The sequence below is a fragment of the Solanum pennellii genome, chromosome 5, assembly GCF_001406875.1.
Source record: "Solanum pennellii chromosome 5, SPENNV200".
In the NCBI taxonomy this organism is placed as follows: Eukaryota; Viridiplantae; Streptophyta; class Magnoliopsida; order Solanales; family Solanaceae; genus Solanum; species Solanum pennellii.
This window is the reverse complement of record NC_028641.1, coordinates 20,882,974-20,901,847: the sequence shown is the minus strand read 5'-3', so window position 1 is coordinate 20,901,847 and position 18,874 is coordinate 20,882,974. Positions and strand designations below refer to the sequence as shown.

The 18,874-nt window shown below is 36.5% G+C and overlaps 1 non-coding gene across 1 annotated transcript; it reads left to right on the top strand.

Moving 5' to 3' along the window:
- The first annotated feature begins 8,245 nt into the window (after window positions 1–8,245).
- On the top strand, window positions 8,246–8,352 carry LOC114077397. Its single transcript, XR_003578703.1, has one exon. It is a non-coding gene; the product is annotated as a small nucleolar RNA R71 (small nucleolar RNA).
- Window positions 8,353–18,874: the final 10,522 nt, after the last annotated feature.

Sequence of the window (18,874 nt, the reverse complement as noted above, 5' to 3'; positions counted from 1 at the left end):
AGACTTTGTATTGGTACCGTTTTGGCAAGAATACGTTTAATGCAATTATAAACTGTTTCTTTCATTTGATTATATCCATATTAAAGGTTGATTTGTGAACTCCTATGATGTTAAGTTTAAAATGTTTAGTATAAAATAATAATAAAAAAGTTCAAATTTTCCGCTAAAGTTAACCTAGATGAAGTAATAATGACATACGTAGGCTTGTCTGCGACCTCTGAGAGGTACACGATGCCGGTCTCATCTGGGGTTTATATTTTGGTCATGACATAAATGATCATATAGAGTGAGCAGTGCCCAAGGACATAGTGAGGGTCCTTCGGACAATAAGTAAACATTACCAAAGGAACCATAAATAATAGTTAATTAGGAAATTACAACCAACACATGTGCAAGCACATGTGCAAGACATGTTAAGAAGCGCCCAAAGGAGGGGACCACCCTTACCGAATTCGGTTAGGGTAGTTAGGGGGAAAACGTGCACAAGAGACAACTCCATGTGGGGGCTAACTTCCTAAACAATTATAGAATCCAACCTACTACCCTAATTATCTACCTAACCTAGGACCAAACAAAATAAAGTAGTTAGTGCACCCGACAACCTAAGACTTAACCGGTGATGCTAACCTAGTAACTAGTTAAAGAGACAACCTAGTACCTAACCTAGGATGGTCCAAAAGGTTGGTTATGGTCCTAAAAACTTAGTGATACTTTAGTAATTATACTAGGATATTAAATTAATTAATATATCATCTAATTTAATTAATTTAAAAGGACAAAACCGAAATCACAAAGCAATTTCCAGATTTTGATTAAGACAAGAAAAAGACAACCTAGTACCTAATATAGGATGGTCCAAAGGATTAGTTATGGTTATAATAAATTAAGGTTACTTTATTAATTTCCCTAGGTATCTTAATTAATTTAATTATCCATTTAGTAAATTAAATTAAAGGGGTCAAACTGAAATTATTACACTAACCTAGTACAACTCAAGAAACATCCTAGCACTTAACGTAGGATGGTCCAAAAGGGTTAATTTTGGTTCCAATGATTTAGTGGCACATTAGTAATTACCATAGGTCCCTTAATTAATTTAATTAGACATTTCATTCATTAATTTAAAGGATCAAAATGAAATTCTAAGAAAAAACTTCAGATTTGACCAAGTATTGTGTTTCCCTAGTTCTAGTCAATCTAGGAGGGGCTTTTTTTTGGTAATAAGTTAATTAATTTATTTAATTAACTTATTGAACCCTAATTTGAATGAGTATATATCAGTTACTAAGACTTATAATCACGTTCAAACTCATAGAAAAGGCAACACAAAAACAGTAAGCAACGAACGAAAGAAAAAAGCAATAAATTTATCGATTTCTTTAGGGAGATTTCAAGGTTTCTTCAAGGTTTAGTTCAAGGTAGTCTTAGAAGATTAAGTTCTACATAAGCTATGAATTTATCTCCTGGACTTATTTCTCCAACGATTCAGTGATCTTGAAAACAAGGGTTGTTCCCGTGTTCTCGGCGAACTCCCTTGTCCCTAGTATCCTTTTCGATTCAATGTTGAAAAGGTTAGAGATCATGTTGTTGGTATGTGGTTATGGCTGATCTTAATGTGTAGGGTTCTTGATTGTTAAATGTCGAATGAACTATGAATTGAAATCGTTTGATGATAAGGGTTCCTTACATGAATTAAAGAACGATGTATTACTAAGATATGCTCGAAAACGTTAAGTGCGATTTGTGACATCATAATGCATACATACTGTTAAGGTGACTTTATTAATATGGTATATTCATCAAATTTTAATATGATTCATTCCAAGGTGCTTAAAAACGTTATACCTAAAGTCATGAACTAAGATTGACTTAAAAGATCTCCATGAAATCACATTTGGATGAATTGCCTATCTTATGCCAATAATTTGGGCAATAAATTGGTTGATTAGTAGAATTGGCTACAACATTGCTTTCAAAGAATTATGGGAAGATTGACTTACTAAAATGATGAGATTAGCTATGGTATATACATGAATTTAATTAAATTGGCTAATGATATTCTCATGACTAGTGTCTAGTGAAATTACGATTTGTGCCAACAAATTGGCTAGTAAAACATATGTATAACCATATTACTTCCAAAACATGAAAATTCATACCAATCTCTACATTAATAAACTCATAACATAGGGTATGTCAATCAATGGGATAACTCCAAACATAGCCTATCCACACGAACTTGTGAACGTAAAAACATTGTTCTTTTAAGTTAATCAAAGGTTAAAAGTTCAAGTGTAGTGAAAGTTTGACTTATGCCAACAAATTGGCCTACAACATTATCTCCAAAATATGTAATAGAATTGGGTAATGATTCCATGAAATTATATTTGAATGAATGTTTGGCTTCTACCAATAATTTGACTATGAAGTTATTCCCAATTGTTTATGCCAATACTAATCATATGCCAATCTTTTGTAGTAAGAGTATCAAATAGATTATAAGCACTTCTAAAATAATTCAATGGATCATAACCAAGGACATGCTATCCATTGGGACAACTCCCAACATTCTCTAAAAGAATGAACTATGAACATATGTAACTCATGAAATAAGTGCTCATCATCCAAAATGATGAAATGAAGCTAATACGCTAAGTTAAAGAAGTAACGTGAGTTATAACATAATTAAAGGGGTCTAAATTAAGTTAGTGACCAGAATGGGGTGTCAAAGAAAGTGAGACAAGTCTTACTCACACCTAAGATACTATATTAAAAGAATACTCATGAATGAAGGTGTTAGTATGTGTGATACTAGTCTCATTAAAACCTAAGGATGATATGTAAGGACAATTCACATTTCATCAATGTGAAGTAAGGATGATATGTAAGGACAATTCTCATTTCATCAATGTAAAGTAAGGAATATATGTAAGGACAATTCACATTTCATCAATGTAAAGTGAGGATGTTATGCAAGGACAATTCACATTTCATCAATGTAAAGTAAGGATGACAAGTCATCAAAAGAGTATATCTCAATATAGAAGTAAGCTTCCATAATACTTGAGTCAACTCTAAAAGATTAAGAAGATAATGAAAGTGAGCACAACACCGATAGACTAGTTATGAGCATGTGCTTACACGTGTAAGTCTCATGAGATGAGGCTACCACCGAGGTGGATAAGTAGTCTTATTAAGTCCCTAGCGTTCGAACTATGACTAGCCAACATAGGAACTAGCCAGTTATTTCCACCTAAGCGAGTTGGTTTCACTTTGTCCGGTGATTCCACCACCCGACACCGGATTTCATGTTTAGGTCACATGATCTATATCGGTTAATGCTCACGATATGATATTGGTTCACTATAGTTGTGAGTGAATCCTTTCCAGTGTGGAGTGAACACTTGAGATGGATTCGGCTTAGATGGGAATCACCCCTTTTTGGTGTGGGGCACACAGGATTTCATGAGTAACTCACATGATCTAGATTCATTTTAATCGGTGAATAACCTCGTTTCGGTGTGGGGAAGAAACTGGATTTCATGTTAGCTCGCATGATCTTATTCCTAATGATGTCTCTATGAAAGTAAGAAAGGATGATGATGATGGAACATATGATCAAAGTGAGCCATGAAGAAGAGCTTAAGTATGTCAATTGCCAATATCACACATATGAAGTTTCAGCAAATAATGGGCAAAGCCAATGAAGATTGGCTTATAATGACTTCTTATATTATGCCAATAAAGGGAAGTAGAAACATAATGTTAACTAAATACCTCATAACTTCCCTAACATGAAAGTGATGAAATATGTATCATAGCTAAAATAGACTGGCTTATGAGATGTTAATGAATATATAAAGTAATGAATGACTCATTGTATGATAGTGAAATCATTCATTCATTGTGGGTATGGGATTACAATGAATCAATACACTTGTAAGTAGAACATAGGACCAAAAGAATTATTGAACTACACAATGAGAAGAAGAAAAAGACTGAAAAATAAACTAAGTCCCCCAAAAGGAGCTCTCGAATTTGCATGATCAAAATCTAAAAACTTTGCTCGAGTTGTTCTAAAATTATTTTGATGATACTAAAGTATTGTAATCATATATAAAATGAGTTGTATTCTTTGAATGCATTAAAATACATCATATTCATACCTTAATTCACAACTAATGAATTAGGAAAGTCTACTGATGTCACTTTCCAAAAATGGCATGTTGTTTAGAAAGAGCTTTCCTTGATCATGAATAGCTTTATGTGCATATGTGCATACACCCATACTTGGTAAAAGTGGTGTACTAACTCTATGCAATTTATTGTTTTTGTAGGTGTTGGTCAGAGGACAGATTGACGACAGTTGCAGCGGTTCGGACTTCAGCGTTTCTCCAGACCATTTTGTATGTCTCTTGATTTCGAGGATGCTACAACTTAGTATATAGTTAGATATAGACATAGCTAGTGGATGTTATCCCTAGCGTTTCCTTCACAGTTTATTTTGATGTTTTTCGTAATAAGGCCGTTTTCGGCAAATGTATTTATAATATATTCATATTCTGTTTCGAATTGATTCTTATGAAAGATGGTTGTTTCATTTACGTTGAGCATAGTATATGATGCAATTAAGTATTTACTATATGAAGTGTATTTAAACTTCATACTTATAAAAAATTCTAAATTTCCGCTAAAAATAACCATATGAATGTGATAAATTCAATGTGAGGCTTGTCTGCAACCTCTGAGAGGTCAGTGACACCGATTGCGATTCGGATTCTAGAATCCGGGTTGTGACACCATATATAGAATTGAGCATCATATCTCAGCCTCTTCCTCTGATGTATGGATGCCCCAGGTGGAAATAAACCACTCACCAAATAATTCATAATATCAGCATACCAAGGTACCTATGCAATCTCCTGTGTCAAAAGCTATTCATTATGGAATTCTTCACGGATTTGACCTTGATTCACCACATGAGAGGAGTCTTCTAATCTGGATAGATGATCAACTATCTGGTTTTCCGAACCCTTCCTATCTCTTATCTCCAAATCAAATTCTTGGAGAAGCAAGATCCATCTGATCAACCAGGGGTTTGCATCCTTCTTATTAAAGAGATATTTTATAGCTACATGGTCAGTGTAAGCTATCACCTTTATTCCCAAAAGATATGATCTAAATTTGTCAAATGCATACACTAATGCCAACATCTCTTTTTCAGTCACAATGTAGTTTGCCTGGGCTGCATATAGTGTTTTACTCGCATAGTAAATGGAAGGAAACACTTTATTTCATTTTTGCCCCAGCACTGCTCCCACCGCAATATCGCTAGCATCACACATCAATTCAAAAAGTAGCTCCCACTTTAATTCAATGAAGATGGGAGCTTCAATCAAATTTTTCTTTAATAGTTCAAATGCCTCCAAACAATTCTTGTCAAATATGAATCTCATCTCTTTCTCCAATAAACTGCACATGGGTCTTCCAATTTTAGAGAAGTCCTTAATGAAACTCCTATAGAAACCCGCATGGCCTAGAAAGCTTCTCACCCCTTTCACAAAAATTGTAGGTGGTAAATTCTCAATCACTTCAATCTTAGTTTTAGAACCTCTTGCCCCATCTTGATACCTTGTGGCCCAACACAATCCTTTTTCTTACCAAAAAGTGACACTTTTCCCAATTTAAAACTAAATCCGGTTCATCACATCTTGATAAGACTCTATCAAGATTTAATAAGCATAGCTCAAAAGAATCACCAAAAAAATTGAGAAGTCATCCATAAATACTTCCACAATGTCTTCCACCATATCGTGAATAATTGACATCATGCATCTCTGAATAGTAGCTGGGGCATCGGACAACCCGAATGGGATGCGCTTGAATGCATAAGTACCCTGTGGTCATGTGAATGTTGTCTTCTTTTGGTCCTCCGGTTTAATAACAATCTGGTTATACCAAGACTACCCATCAAGAAAATAGTAATATTCCTACCCAGCCAATCTATCCAACATCTGATCAATGAAAGATACTGGATAGTGATCCTTTCTAATGCTTTATTTAGTTTTCTGTAATCCATGCATATTATCCACCCTGTTACGATTTTTGTTGGGATCAATTCATTCTTATCATTGGTTATCACTGTCATTCCACCTTTCTTAGGCCCACACTGCACTGGACTTACCCATTTACTATCAGATATTGGGTATACTATCCGAGCATCCACTCACTTAATCACTTCTTTTTGGACCACATCTTTCATTAAAGGATTTAGTCAACTGGGCTTATACCCTAGATGTCTGACATCTGCCAACCTAATGCTTCTTTCCTCTTCTTCAATATCAGCAAGTCCACCTGTTCTTTTGTTAATGCTGCAGACAAAATAACATGTAAAGTATTATATTCACCTAAAAATGCATACATGAGATGTGCCAGAAGATCTTTCAACTCCAACATAGGAGCTTCTTCAATGGAGGGCTTAGGTGGAGGTCCTAGCACCTTATTTAATGGCTCCCATCTTCCTCCAGATTCTGCAATTAATGCCATATCTAAGATTTGCACAGTTTCATGTGCCTATGCATATCCATAAATCTCATCACCCCAAATCACTCGCTCATAGGGGTCTTTAGCTGAAAAGTGTTTAATATCCGCCTAAAGATCTACCATAGTGATAACAGACAACTCCTCATAAACCGATGGAATCTTTAAGGCTTGTATACATCAAAAATCCCTACCTTATCATGAGCTCTCATAGTGAGCTACCCAGGAGCTACATCAATCATTGCCCTCCCGATTGCTAAGAATGGACGTCATAAGATAAATGGAACCTCAGGATCAGGTTCATTTCAATACCACAAAATCAATAGGAAATATTAGAGATCCCACTTGCACCAAAACATCTTCCACTACACCCTCAGGTGTAACTATAGATCTATCAGCCAACTACAAAATTATTGTGGTTGGCTTAGGACTACCCAACCCCAGTTTCTTGTACAGTGAGGTTGGCATCAAGTTTATACTTGCCCCTAAATCACATTAACCTTGAGCATGGATGCTCTGTACTATAGTAATTTGCACTGTAAAGCTACCCGGATCTTTTAGTTTAATGAGAAACCTATTCTGAATTCTGGAGCTACACTCTTCAGTAAGTGCAACGGTCTCATATTTTGTCAGCCTTCTTTTATTGGCCACTATTTTCTTGACATTTTTCGTATACCTGGGTATACCCTGCAATTATCTACAAAATGTAAGTTCATATGAACTTGTTTAAGCAAAGAATGAAACTTACTAAAACATTCATCCTCCTTTTGCCACTTTCACTTTTGAGGGAATGGAGGCGGTGGTGTTACTAATGGTGACACCTTTTCCATAGGGGCAACTTCTTTCTTTTCCTGGGGGTCAACCTCTGTATGTTCACCATCTCTGCTAACTAATTAAATGATATTTTTCTTTGGAGGTACTTACAACATTTACCTATTGTGGATAGTGTTGACAGGTAACCTCCTTGTGGTCTTAAATTTTGAGCACTACCAAATTGCCCAAATCGTTTCTCCAAATTTTGAGTGGCTAGCTAATTATTTCGCACATCAGCAGCCAGTTGAGCCTGGTCTTCCATAATTTTCTTGAGCATATCTTCAATACTCATATTCCCATATTGTTGTTTTGATTGCTCCCTCTATATCTTTCCTTGATAACCTTGTGTATTAATCTGAGGTGTATATTGATTCTGGCCTTGTACTTGATTGTGATTCCTACCCTAAGAAAAATTTGGGTGGTTTTGCCAACTGGGGTTGTATGAATTTCCATATATCTTGTGGCCTCCTCCTTTTTATGCATTTCCTACAAACTTTACTGCGTCTAGGTTTGCACCAAAGATCTCTGCAATGTGATCACTACCACCACAAATCATACACCAAAATGGTGTTTGTTGGATTGCATTAACTTGAGTAGTTTGTTGTCCCAAAGCCATGTTTCTAAAATGTGTATGCATCATATTCTGCATGGCTTAAATTTGTGCAGTTAAAGCAGTCAAAGCATCCATCTCTAATACTCTTGTAGTTTTCATTAACACTGGTTTTAGTCCACTGTCATTCCACTCTGGATTACCTTGAGATATGTGATTCAACAAGGTGTACAACTCAACATAATCTTCTCTAATGCTTGACCACTTGCAGCTGAATCAAGCAAAATCTTAGTGTTAGGCGCCATACCTTCAATCGAAGTATGAACTAACACCTCATTTTCTTGATGATGATGAGGACAACTAATCAACAACAATTTGAACCTGTGCCAAGCTTTATACAAGTTTTCACCACCTAGTTGCCTAAAGCTTAAAATGTCATTCCTTAGTTTCGCAGTCTTCCAAGATGGAAAAAATCTAATGAGGAATTTCTGGGCTAAATCATTCCATGTGGTGATTGAGTTTGCTGGATCTGAAGTCAACCATCTTTTAACATCCCCCAACAGAGAAAAGGGAATTACGGTGAGCCTCACATAATCTTTATTTACACTAGTTGCAGTGTATGTGTCACTGATCTCCAAAAAGTTCTGAATATGAATAATGGGATCCTCATGAGAGAGACCAGTAAACTACCCATTTGAGTGTATATTTGCACTATGCTCTGTTTTTGTTCAAATCTCCCACTGGTCTTAGGTTTATGAATGCACGAAATAACATTGGTGAGTCCTGGGATTGCCACGTCTCTTACTCTCATCTCATTAGCTGCCATTGATTCAAGTGTTAATTCTTGTTCCTCAGTTTTGTTAACTGAAAATAGTTATTCTCCAAAATCCAAAGGAATAGAATATTCTGCTTGCCTCAATTTCCTATGTATGAATCTTTCAGGTTTTGAGAGAGGTTACACTAATATGCGATCGTTGTCCAGTTTGGAATATTTAGACACCTGCAATAATGAAATGCTAAGATCAAGTTTTCAACACTTGTATTTAATTTCAGAACTAGAAAAATTAAATATCTTCTAATTACTAAAGTCCCGGGCAGTAGCGCCAAAAACTTGTTGTGTTCAAATTGCACACGCAAGTGCACGTGATCGTACAAGCAATATGATGGTCTTGTTAAGGAGCCGAATACCGTACAAACTGGGACTTCAGATTAGACTCTACTAACTTTTCGAACTCTTAATTCAACACATGCAGTTTCCAAATTTCATAAAGAATATTAACTAATAATTCTATGTAACTAAAAAAAACAATATTGATTCAATTTCTCTGGTTCCAACGATAATATTGGAAAGATCCAAGACTGTGACTTCTATCATAAATCATGACGTTGTTATTCTTTGCTAACAATTTTATTTGGAATTATCTCCTGCTAAACCATAGGGTTAGGTGTATGATCATGGTCTCTCGACCTCTAATTGCCTACAACAACTACCATCCTAACTGCATCGTTGAGGGGATATAGGATGAATAAAAGTTGAGCATTAAGTTATCTGCATGTATGTTGATCCAAGCAAGGATTCTAGGTATATTTCTATCCTAGAAACGAATCAACCCTAGCTATTTAGAGTCAGCAAAACTTCCTACATTCCACGTTCTACCCTCTTATTCCTCTCTCGAGTTCAATTTGGATAATAATCAATTTCTATGGTGGCCAATCAATGAAATACAAATAGCAAGAATGTAAGAACGAATCATGGATAAATCATAGTAAAACCTTTAACAATTTAAACAAACTTCATTAATCCTGTAGCCACAACCATAGAACTAGGGTATTTAGCCACTCATAATCTTTAAAACAATATAAGAAGTTATGTAAATCATTCCCAAGAATTACAAGACGAAAAGAAAATAAATAGTAATCCTAAACACTGCCAAGTATCATTCTTGATGCTCCCCTTTGAAAATTAGAAAAAAGAATAATTAATTAAATTACAATAAGACCCTATTTATGCTAAAATCAAATTTCAAAATAGGAGCTTCAGGCGCGTGACGCGAGGCTGGCACGCGGTGCACTGACTCGAAATTAATTCAAAGAATATTCTTCCACCAGTTGCACGACGCGGAGGCTAGACACATTCTTCTCCCTCGAAAATTAATTCAAAGCTTAAAAATCCTCTTCATCCTCTACGCGACGCGGGGGTAATATGCAAATGCCTTTTAGGCATTTCTTCCCCTTCATTTTACTTTGATTTCTTCTTGAATTTTAATGTTGCTTTATTACCTTCTTTTAGTTCGTGTTTCTTTCACCTCGCCTTCTTGCATAACTAATCATGTTGGTTAGTTTGGAAAGACATAATTCACTCCATAAGACTCTTAACCTAGTCTTAACGACTTCAAACTATGCTCAAATCTGGGCATAAATAGCATTATGGGCATACAAATATGCACAAGAACAAGTCTACAAGTGCAATAACCATGTAAAACCCCATACCTTACCCAATCAAGCAAACCAAATAAGGACTCACAAGCAATGCCTAACATCACATAACATAGCATTAAGAGTAGTCATCATCATATTTTATCAATATAGACAAATATAATGTTCATACATGAAACCAACATGTAAAGTCAACACATACATTTCATTCACTTTATAAGAGAATAAAACATAAGAACATCCTTCTAAGACTTCCCTCAAGGCATACTAGTGCAATGTATAGGTAGAGTCCTATACCCCTACCTAGACTAAGTCAAACCCCTCAAGTAATCCTAGTTAGATTCCACTTTATTTGTTGATTTTACTTTCGGAAACATCTTGCCTTAACAAACATAGACCACATGAGCTAATGTGGAATCCAGTGTCATGGAAACCTACACCGAATAAAGGTGGACTACATGCCAAGGTAGTACCGAAACATGAACATAGCATCTATGTGGTTACACTAGCTAGTATTCCTATGGGGGAAACATAGTTCAAGAACTAGGATGTGTAATTGGGACCCTCTTTACGCTAACACATTAACATCATTATATCATAGTAAGTCCCATAGGTACTTCATCACCAACCTTATTTCATTACATCTTAAGCATAATCTCACAATCACATAATCAGGACATTTCAATTCAATATCATACCAACCGAATCAATCCATAAGGTATTGTTCAATATAACTTCATCACTAAACACAAGTAACCATAATTGAAATAAAGGTTTGAGATCACAACATTTACCCCAATATCCTTAACAAGCCATCATTGAAGGTTTTACCATAAACCATCCAATTCAACCTAACAATGAGTGTAATATCACCACACAATAGTAATTAACACAATAACGAAGAGAATTACTACACATCAATTCATCACTAGTTTATAACCTAGGGTTAGAGGGGAAAAGGTCATCTTCCACAAACTAGGTCAATACATCAAGAACTAGCATAATTGAATCATAATATATCATACTCTTATAATAATAATCCAAAAGAAACCATAAACAATATAAGATCAAATTCGTAATAGAAAGAAACCCATATGAAATCATCTTTTTGAAAACCAATTTTGAAGGAACCCTTTGGATATATGAATCCCAGTGGTGAAAGGATCCCATACCTTGTTAATTATTGAATACTGTTGGAGAGAAGTAGTCTTATTTCTGCCATAGAACCCTCTTTGGCTTTTTTATTCTATGGAGTTTCTTTGCGAGAGAAAGTAGAGAGAAGAAAGAGCAATTGGATTTTGAGAAATGTTGTCTTTAGACTTAGGGTATGTTATATAGTTGATCAACTAACCTAATTAACCAACAACTAAACACTAATTAACCCACTAACTAACCAACTTAATTAAAATAACTAACTAAAACATGACAACAAACATTGACCTCACATACAAGACCCCGATCTACGAGACCGTAGGTCAGTCGATGGCCAAGGTCCCCTCTGTGCTGCACATCCGTCATTTTGGTCAGAGACTTGAAAAAATGACCCCATCACAAAAATTACTAAGTGACCATCGATGGTGGCAATCGATGCCCCGTCGGTTTGACCATGCCTTGTCGCCTGCAAGTCGTCGATGGCTACCGTCTTTAGACAACTTTTAGCCAAAAGGCAAGGGTCCTCCTCAAGGACCCTTTGGTTTGTCCTTGGGGAGTCGTACCTGGATGTTTCGACCCTAAACAACCTTTAATACATGTTAGACACCATTCCACAAAATCTCATCTAATCCCGACTCCTAAAACCCCGTCAAATAGGCTAAGGCACACTAGAACCTTTTGCACTAGTCTCCGGACGTCATGGACGTTCCTTGACATTTTGACTCTAATACTTCCAAATTGTTTTTATACACTATTATTGACCTTAACACAGTTTTACAACTCTTAGACACTCTTGTGAGGCTCTAGATTATGTTTTAGACTTTCGGAGTATTAAAATATCCCCCCTTAAGAACAGTCATCCCCGAATGACACTTTAAATTTTTTTTTGAATGGAGGAGATATACTCAAAGCTAGCAGCCCAACCAACAACATGAAAAATCAACATAAGTCACAAGTAAAATTATATCAATATGGCATTTGCACAAAGAAACTAAAAATATCAATTACAACATACAACAAGAGCTTCACATCACAACATGAGGAATTTCCTTCTCACACCAACATGAGATCAACATGTCCTTACAGAATCAAGTATGCCAAAAATTCCTTTTCACAACATCTCAACATACTTAGTGTCATTTCATATAGGCAACACATACCAAATACAAGTAAGTGCAAATCAAGAAAGAGAGTATTTTTACATAAGACTTCATTTTTGCAAAAACCTATATCATAAACATGCACATCTCTGCAAAACTAGTCATATTCAACTTATTCATTATTTTCATTATTAGTAGGAACAACTAACCTTAGTTATCAAATAGATGAGGGTAACGAGACTTCGTGTCGGCCTCAGCATCCCATGTTGCTCCCATAAAACCTTTACTGAAGCCACCTCCTTGTTACTCAACTTCTTTACTTGTCTATCAAGGATTGCAACTGGACCGTCCTTATACGAGAGGTTCTCTTCTACACCTAGACCCTCAATAGGAAGAATGGACTCGGGATCACTGATACACTTCTTAACCATGGAGGCATGGAACACCGGATGAACCGAAGCCAATTCAATAGGTAATCTCAACTCGTATGCAACCTTGCCAACCCTTTGCAAAATTTCATCTGGACCCACTTAACGAGGATTCAACTTCCCTATTTTGCAAAATCTCACCATCCCTTCATGGATGAAATTTTTAGATACACCTTATCACCCTCTTCAAATTCTAAGTCCCTTATCCTATCGTTGGTATAATAGTTTTTCTGTCTCAAGTATGGTTTCAACCAGTTCCTTATCATTTAAACTTTCTCCAAAGTCATATAAATCAATTCGGGACCCAAGCGTGAAGACTTGCTCACTTCAAACCATCCAATTGGCGATCTACATCTTCTACCATACAATGACTCGAAATGGGCCATATATATAGATGAATGGTAACTATTATTATATGAAAGCTCAACCAAAGGAAAGTGTTTATCCAAATTTACCTTGAAATCAATTATACAATATCTAATCATATCTTCAAGAGTTTGAATAGTATGCTCCGTTGACTATCCGTTTTGGGATGAAAAGCGGTGCTTAGCTTCACCTTAATACCCAACCCTTTTTTGGAACGACCTCCAAAACCTAGATGTGAATTATGCACCCTTATCCGATATGATAGATAATGCAAAACCATGGCGACACACAATCTCATCTACGAAGATACTTGCATAATACTACGCGCGAGTATGTGGACTTGATAGAGATAAAATGAGCGGATTTGGTCAACCTATCCATAACCACCCATATAGAATCATGTTGCTTTCGTGCTCGAGGCAAACCTACCACGAAATCCATAATTATGTCTTCCCAATTCCAAGTGGGAACTTGTAATTCTTGAAGTAAACCACTTGTATTTTTGGTGCTCGACTTTCACTTGTTGGCATGTCAAACATTTTGCAACAAATTTTGCTATGTCCTGTTTTATGCCTTCCCAACAAAACACTTATCTTAGGGCATGAGACATCTTTGTAGAACCCGGATGAATGGAATAACGAGAACCATGAGCTTCCTCAAGAATCCCGTTTCTCAAGTCATAAACATTGGGTACACAATACGTTCCTTGATACCTTAAGACACCATGCCCCCTAAGGAGAATGACTCATTAAGGTTACCAAGAACCGGTTCATGGAGTTATGGCTCATTAAGGTTACCAAGAACCGGTTCCTTCAACTCCATCAATGGTTGATCAAGGTATTGCTTAGACTTCACCTCAACCACCAAGATGATTCGGAGTTATGATGGACAATAAAAGAACCATTTGGAGAATCTTCCAATCTAACACCCAAATGAGCCAACCTATGAACATCTTTGACTAGGTCTTTCTTTGATTCTTCAACATGAGACGCACTACCCATGGTTATACGACTTAGAGCATCCACAACCACATTGACCTTGCCGGGGTTGTAGAGAATACTCATGTTGTAATCATTCAATAACTCCAACCACCTTCTTTGTCGGATATTTAACTCTTTTTGAGTAAACACATATTGAAGAGTCTTGTGGTCGGTATAAACATCAACATGAACACCATACAAATGATGCCTACGAATTTTCAAGGCTAATATCACGGCCCCTAACTCAAGATCATGAGTTGGATAATTCTTCTCATGCACCTTAAGTTGTCTAGAAACATAGGCTACTACTTTCCCATGTTGCATAAGAACACATCCTAAAACCACTTGGGATGCATCACAAAATAATATGAAGCCCTTGTTACCCTCCGGTAAAGTCAATACTGGAGCAGAGGTAAGACACTCTTTCAAGATTTGGAAGCTTCCTTTGCATGCCTCCAACCACTAAAATTTCAAACCCTTTTGGATCAGGGTAGTCAAGCAATATTAAATGGACGCAACACTATCCACAAAAATCCTATAATATTCTGCTATACCCAAAAAGCTTCTAATGTCGGTTGGAGTCAATGGTCTAGGCAAATTTTGACTACCTCGGTTTTCCTTGGATCAACCTCAACTCCTCACTAGAGATGATATGACCAAGAAATGCCACCGATCTCAACCAAAACTCACATTTTCTATACTTGGAAAATAGTTGGTTTTCCTTAAGCACTTGCAACAGCACCCTCAGATGGTCCATGCGTTCACCCTCATTTTTCTTCTATACCAAGATGTCGTCAATGAAAACAATGAAAAATCAATAGAGGTAATTTCGAAACGCCTTATTCATTAGATCCATATATGCCGCTGGGGCCTAGTCAGACCAAATGATATTACTACAAACTCATAGTAACCATATCTAGTCCGAAATGTAGTTTTTTGTATATCCTCATGTCTGATCCTAAGTTGTTGATACCCCGATCTCAAGTCAATCTTAGAAAAGTAGCTTGCCCCTTGGAGTTGATCAAACAAGTCGTCAATCCGAGGGAGAGGATACTTGTTCTTGATAGTGCCATTATTGAGTTGGCGATAATCAATGAACATTCTAGGGGACCCATCCTTTTTATTCACAAACAACACCAGTGTACCCCATAGAGAAATACTAGGTCTGATAAAGACTTTGTCTAGCAAGTCCTTGAGTTGATCCTTCAACTCTTTCAATTCGGCCAAAGCCATCCAATCAGAAGAAATTGAAATAGGGTTAGTATTCGGTAGCAAGTCAATACTAAAATTAATTTCCTAGTTCGGGAGGAATTCTGAGAAGATCATTAGGAAAGACCTTCGGAAATTCCCTCACAATGGGGACTAACTAAATGGGAGGATTTTTGGAGTGTAAATCTTTTACATTTATAATATATTATAAACACCCTTTTGAGATCATTTTACAAGCCTGAAGACAAGAGATAATACGACCTCTATTTGGAAATTTGAACTTGAATATTCTTGTCCTACAATCAATGGAAGCAAAACAATCGTGCAACCAATCCATCCCCAAAATGACATCAAAATCGACTATATCAAGTTATACTAATTCAAAATGAGTAACTCTATTGGGAAACATTATGGGATAATTTCTATATACCCTCTTTGCAACCACCGACTTGCGGTATTTACCATAAAAGGTTCATTTAGGATATCGGGAAAAATATCAAACTTCTTATATATAAAGGGAGTAACAAAAGATAATGTAGCACCCAGATCAAGTAAATCATAGACATCAGTAGAGAAGACTTGTAACATACTGGTCACCACATTGGGAGAACTCTCTTCTTCACCTTTAGAGAGAAACATATAAAAGAGATTCTTCTTTGGAGCATACAGATTAGAAACACTAGCTTGAGCTTGTCCGCTTCCTTTGTCTTGCCCCTTCAAATTAGGCAATCCTTAACTTTGTGGCCACTGTTGCCACACCCAAAGCAATTATCCATACCAACAAGGCAATCACCATAATGTTTCTTGCCACACTTTCCACAAGTTGACTTCTTGCTTGGTGCACTATTACCTCTTCCCTTTTGAGACTTTGGGTTAGAAACCCTATCATCACCAGCCTTGGGAAATTTGGATGGAACTTGATTAGAAAACCTCTTCTTGAATCCAGGCTTGTCCTTAATGTCAAGCCTACCCTTAGAAGAACCACCTTCATAAGACCTTGATTTCTAGGCCTCCCCATTCTTCCTCCTTAACCTAGTTTCTTCCACTTGTTGAGCATGAACCAAGATAGGATAAATATTCATGTTATCATATAGCATAGCCGAACAAAATTCTTCCACCATGTCATCAGACACCCCCGTAAGAAAATGACTCATCTCATCCCTTGGGTTTGAAACAAAGGATGGAGCATACTTGGACAACTTAGTAAATTTCAAGGAATAGTTAAGTACACTCATACCTCCTTGACGAAGGTTGATGAATTCCTCCACCTTAGCTCCCTCATATCTCTAGGAAAGAACCTATCAAGGAAATACCTTTGCAAAATCTCCCAAGTCACCGAACCACCTCTTAGCACACTGTTATCCCTCTATTTCACGTACAGAGTTTAGGCCACATCTATGAGTTGATAAACTGACAACTCGGCCTTCTCAATTAAGGTCACATCCATAGCGTAGATAACTTTATCGACCTCATCGATGAAGTCTTGAGGGTCCTCATCCGACTTGAACCCGCAGAATATACGTGGATTCATTCTAGTAAATTCTCACAAACGAGCGGCCACAATGTTAGCATGTTGATGAACTCTAGGTCCAACCTCCCTATTCACTTAGGCCGTCATGTATTGTACTTGAGAAGTGACAACATTATCTTGAGAATTCATGGCTTGAGCCAATTTGAGAAAATCCGCCCTTATCTCTCCATCTGTCATCGGTGGAGGAATAACAAGAACTTGATCACCCATAGAAACTTCTTCAAGAGGAGGCACTTGGTTTTCTTGAGCTCCCACATTAGCCATTTCTTCCTTTTCCCTTCTAGTAGCTCCTCTTCGAGTATTCATACCTATAACCACGATACAAGGTTTAGGTGAAAACACATAACAAGACTCCATAGGCACGACATTGGAATACATGGAGATGAGAATTTATAAGAATCACATAGTCTCTCATTCATATGTCTGGCGCTCTTCACAATTATGAATAAGAATCTACATAGATGTTGTTTAATAAGACATAATTTCTAGGGATATTCAACCTCATGCTCTGATACCAAGTTTGTCACATCCGGGAAGTACCCTTAGACGTAACCAGCGTCGTCATCCTCAGAGAGGACTATCTTAGCATTTTTCATGACATTCATACGTGAAGAAGTGCATACAATTAAATCTTTTATCTACATATATTTCATGATGTTTACTTTTACCTCTTGCTTATATACAATATATTTATAGCGAGTATATAGACTTCTCGTATAAAGATTACATAGTCTTATACTTTTATGCCATATATAGAAACCATGCATAATATAGTCTAAGAAGGGATGTCTCATATTAAACCATCTAAACGAAATAGAACAATACGAGCATAGCCCTTACATAAATGTAAAATTGCCACTTAGGGCTTACAACAATGTCTTGAAATAACATTAGTGAACTGAATGTCTTTAGACTATAACAATGTAGCATAGGTAGAGTGATATAATGGAATCATCCTCGAAACATGATGACATATCAATCTAGTCACAAACCCTTCAATGACCGAAACCTAAAATGTTGGGGGAAAAGGGAGAAATGGGGTTAGCACATCACTTATACTAAGCATGGAATCATATGCACACATAATATCGAAATCATGCAAAAAAGGACATTTGTTCAAAACCATGACAAGATATTTCAAAAAGCCTTATTCACAATCAAGAAATCATATAGGACAACAACCACATATTAATTAAGACAATAACATATCCAACACAAGACCACCATCATCAAGTATAACCAAGTGAACATGTTCACATCATAATAGAATTCATAATCAATGTAACTCCAACATCATGTTTACAAAAACAAAGCATTCATAAGAGTTTATGTCCTAATAACACATACAGTACTCTCACCTATAAACCCCCATTAAGTCTACAAGTGCAATGACCAAGTAAAGCCCCATAATCTGACCCAATCAAGAAAAACAAACAAGGAATCACAAGCAATGCCTAACATCACATAACATAGCATTACGAGTACTTATCATCATACTTTATCAATATAGAACAATAGCATGTTCTTACATAAAACCAAGATGTAAAGTAAACACATACATTTCATTCCCTTTATAAGAGCATAGAACATAAGAACATCCTCCTAAAACTTCCCTCAAGGCCAACTAGTGCAATGCATAGGTAGAGTCCCATACCCCTACCTTGACTAAGTCAAACCCCTCAAGTCATCCAAGTTAGTGTCCACTTTATTACTTCATTTTACTTTCGACAACATCTTGCCTTAACCGACATAGACAACATGAGCCAATG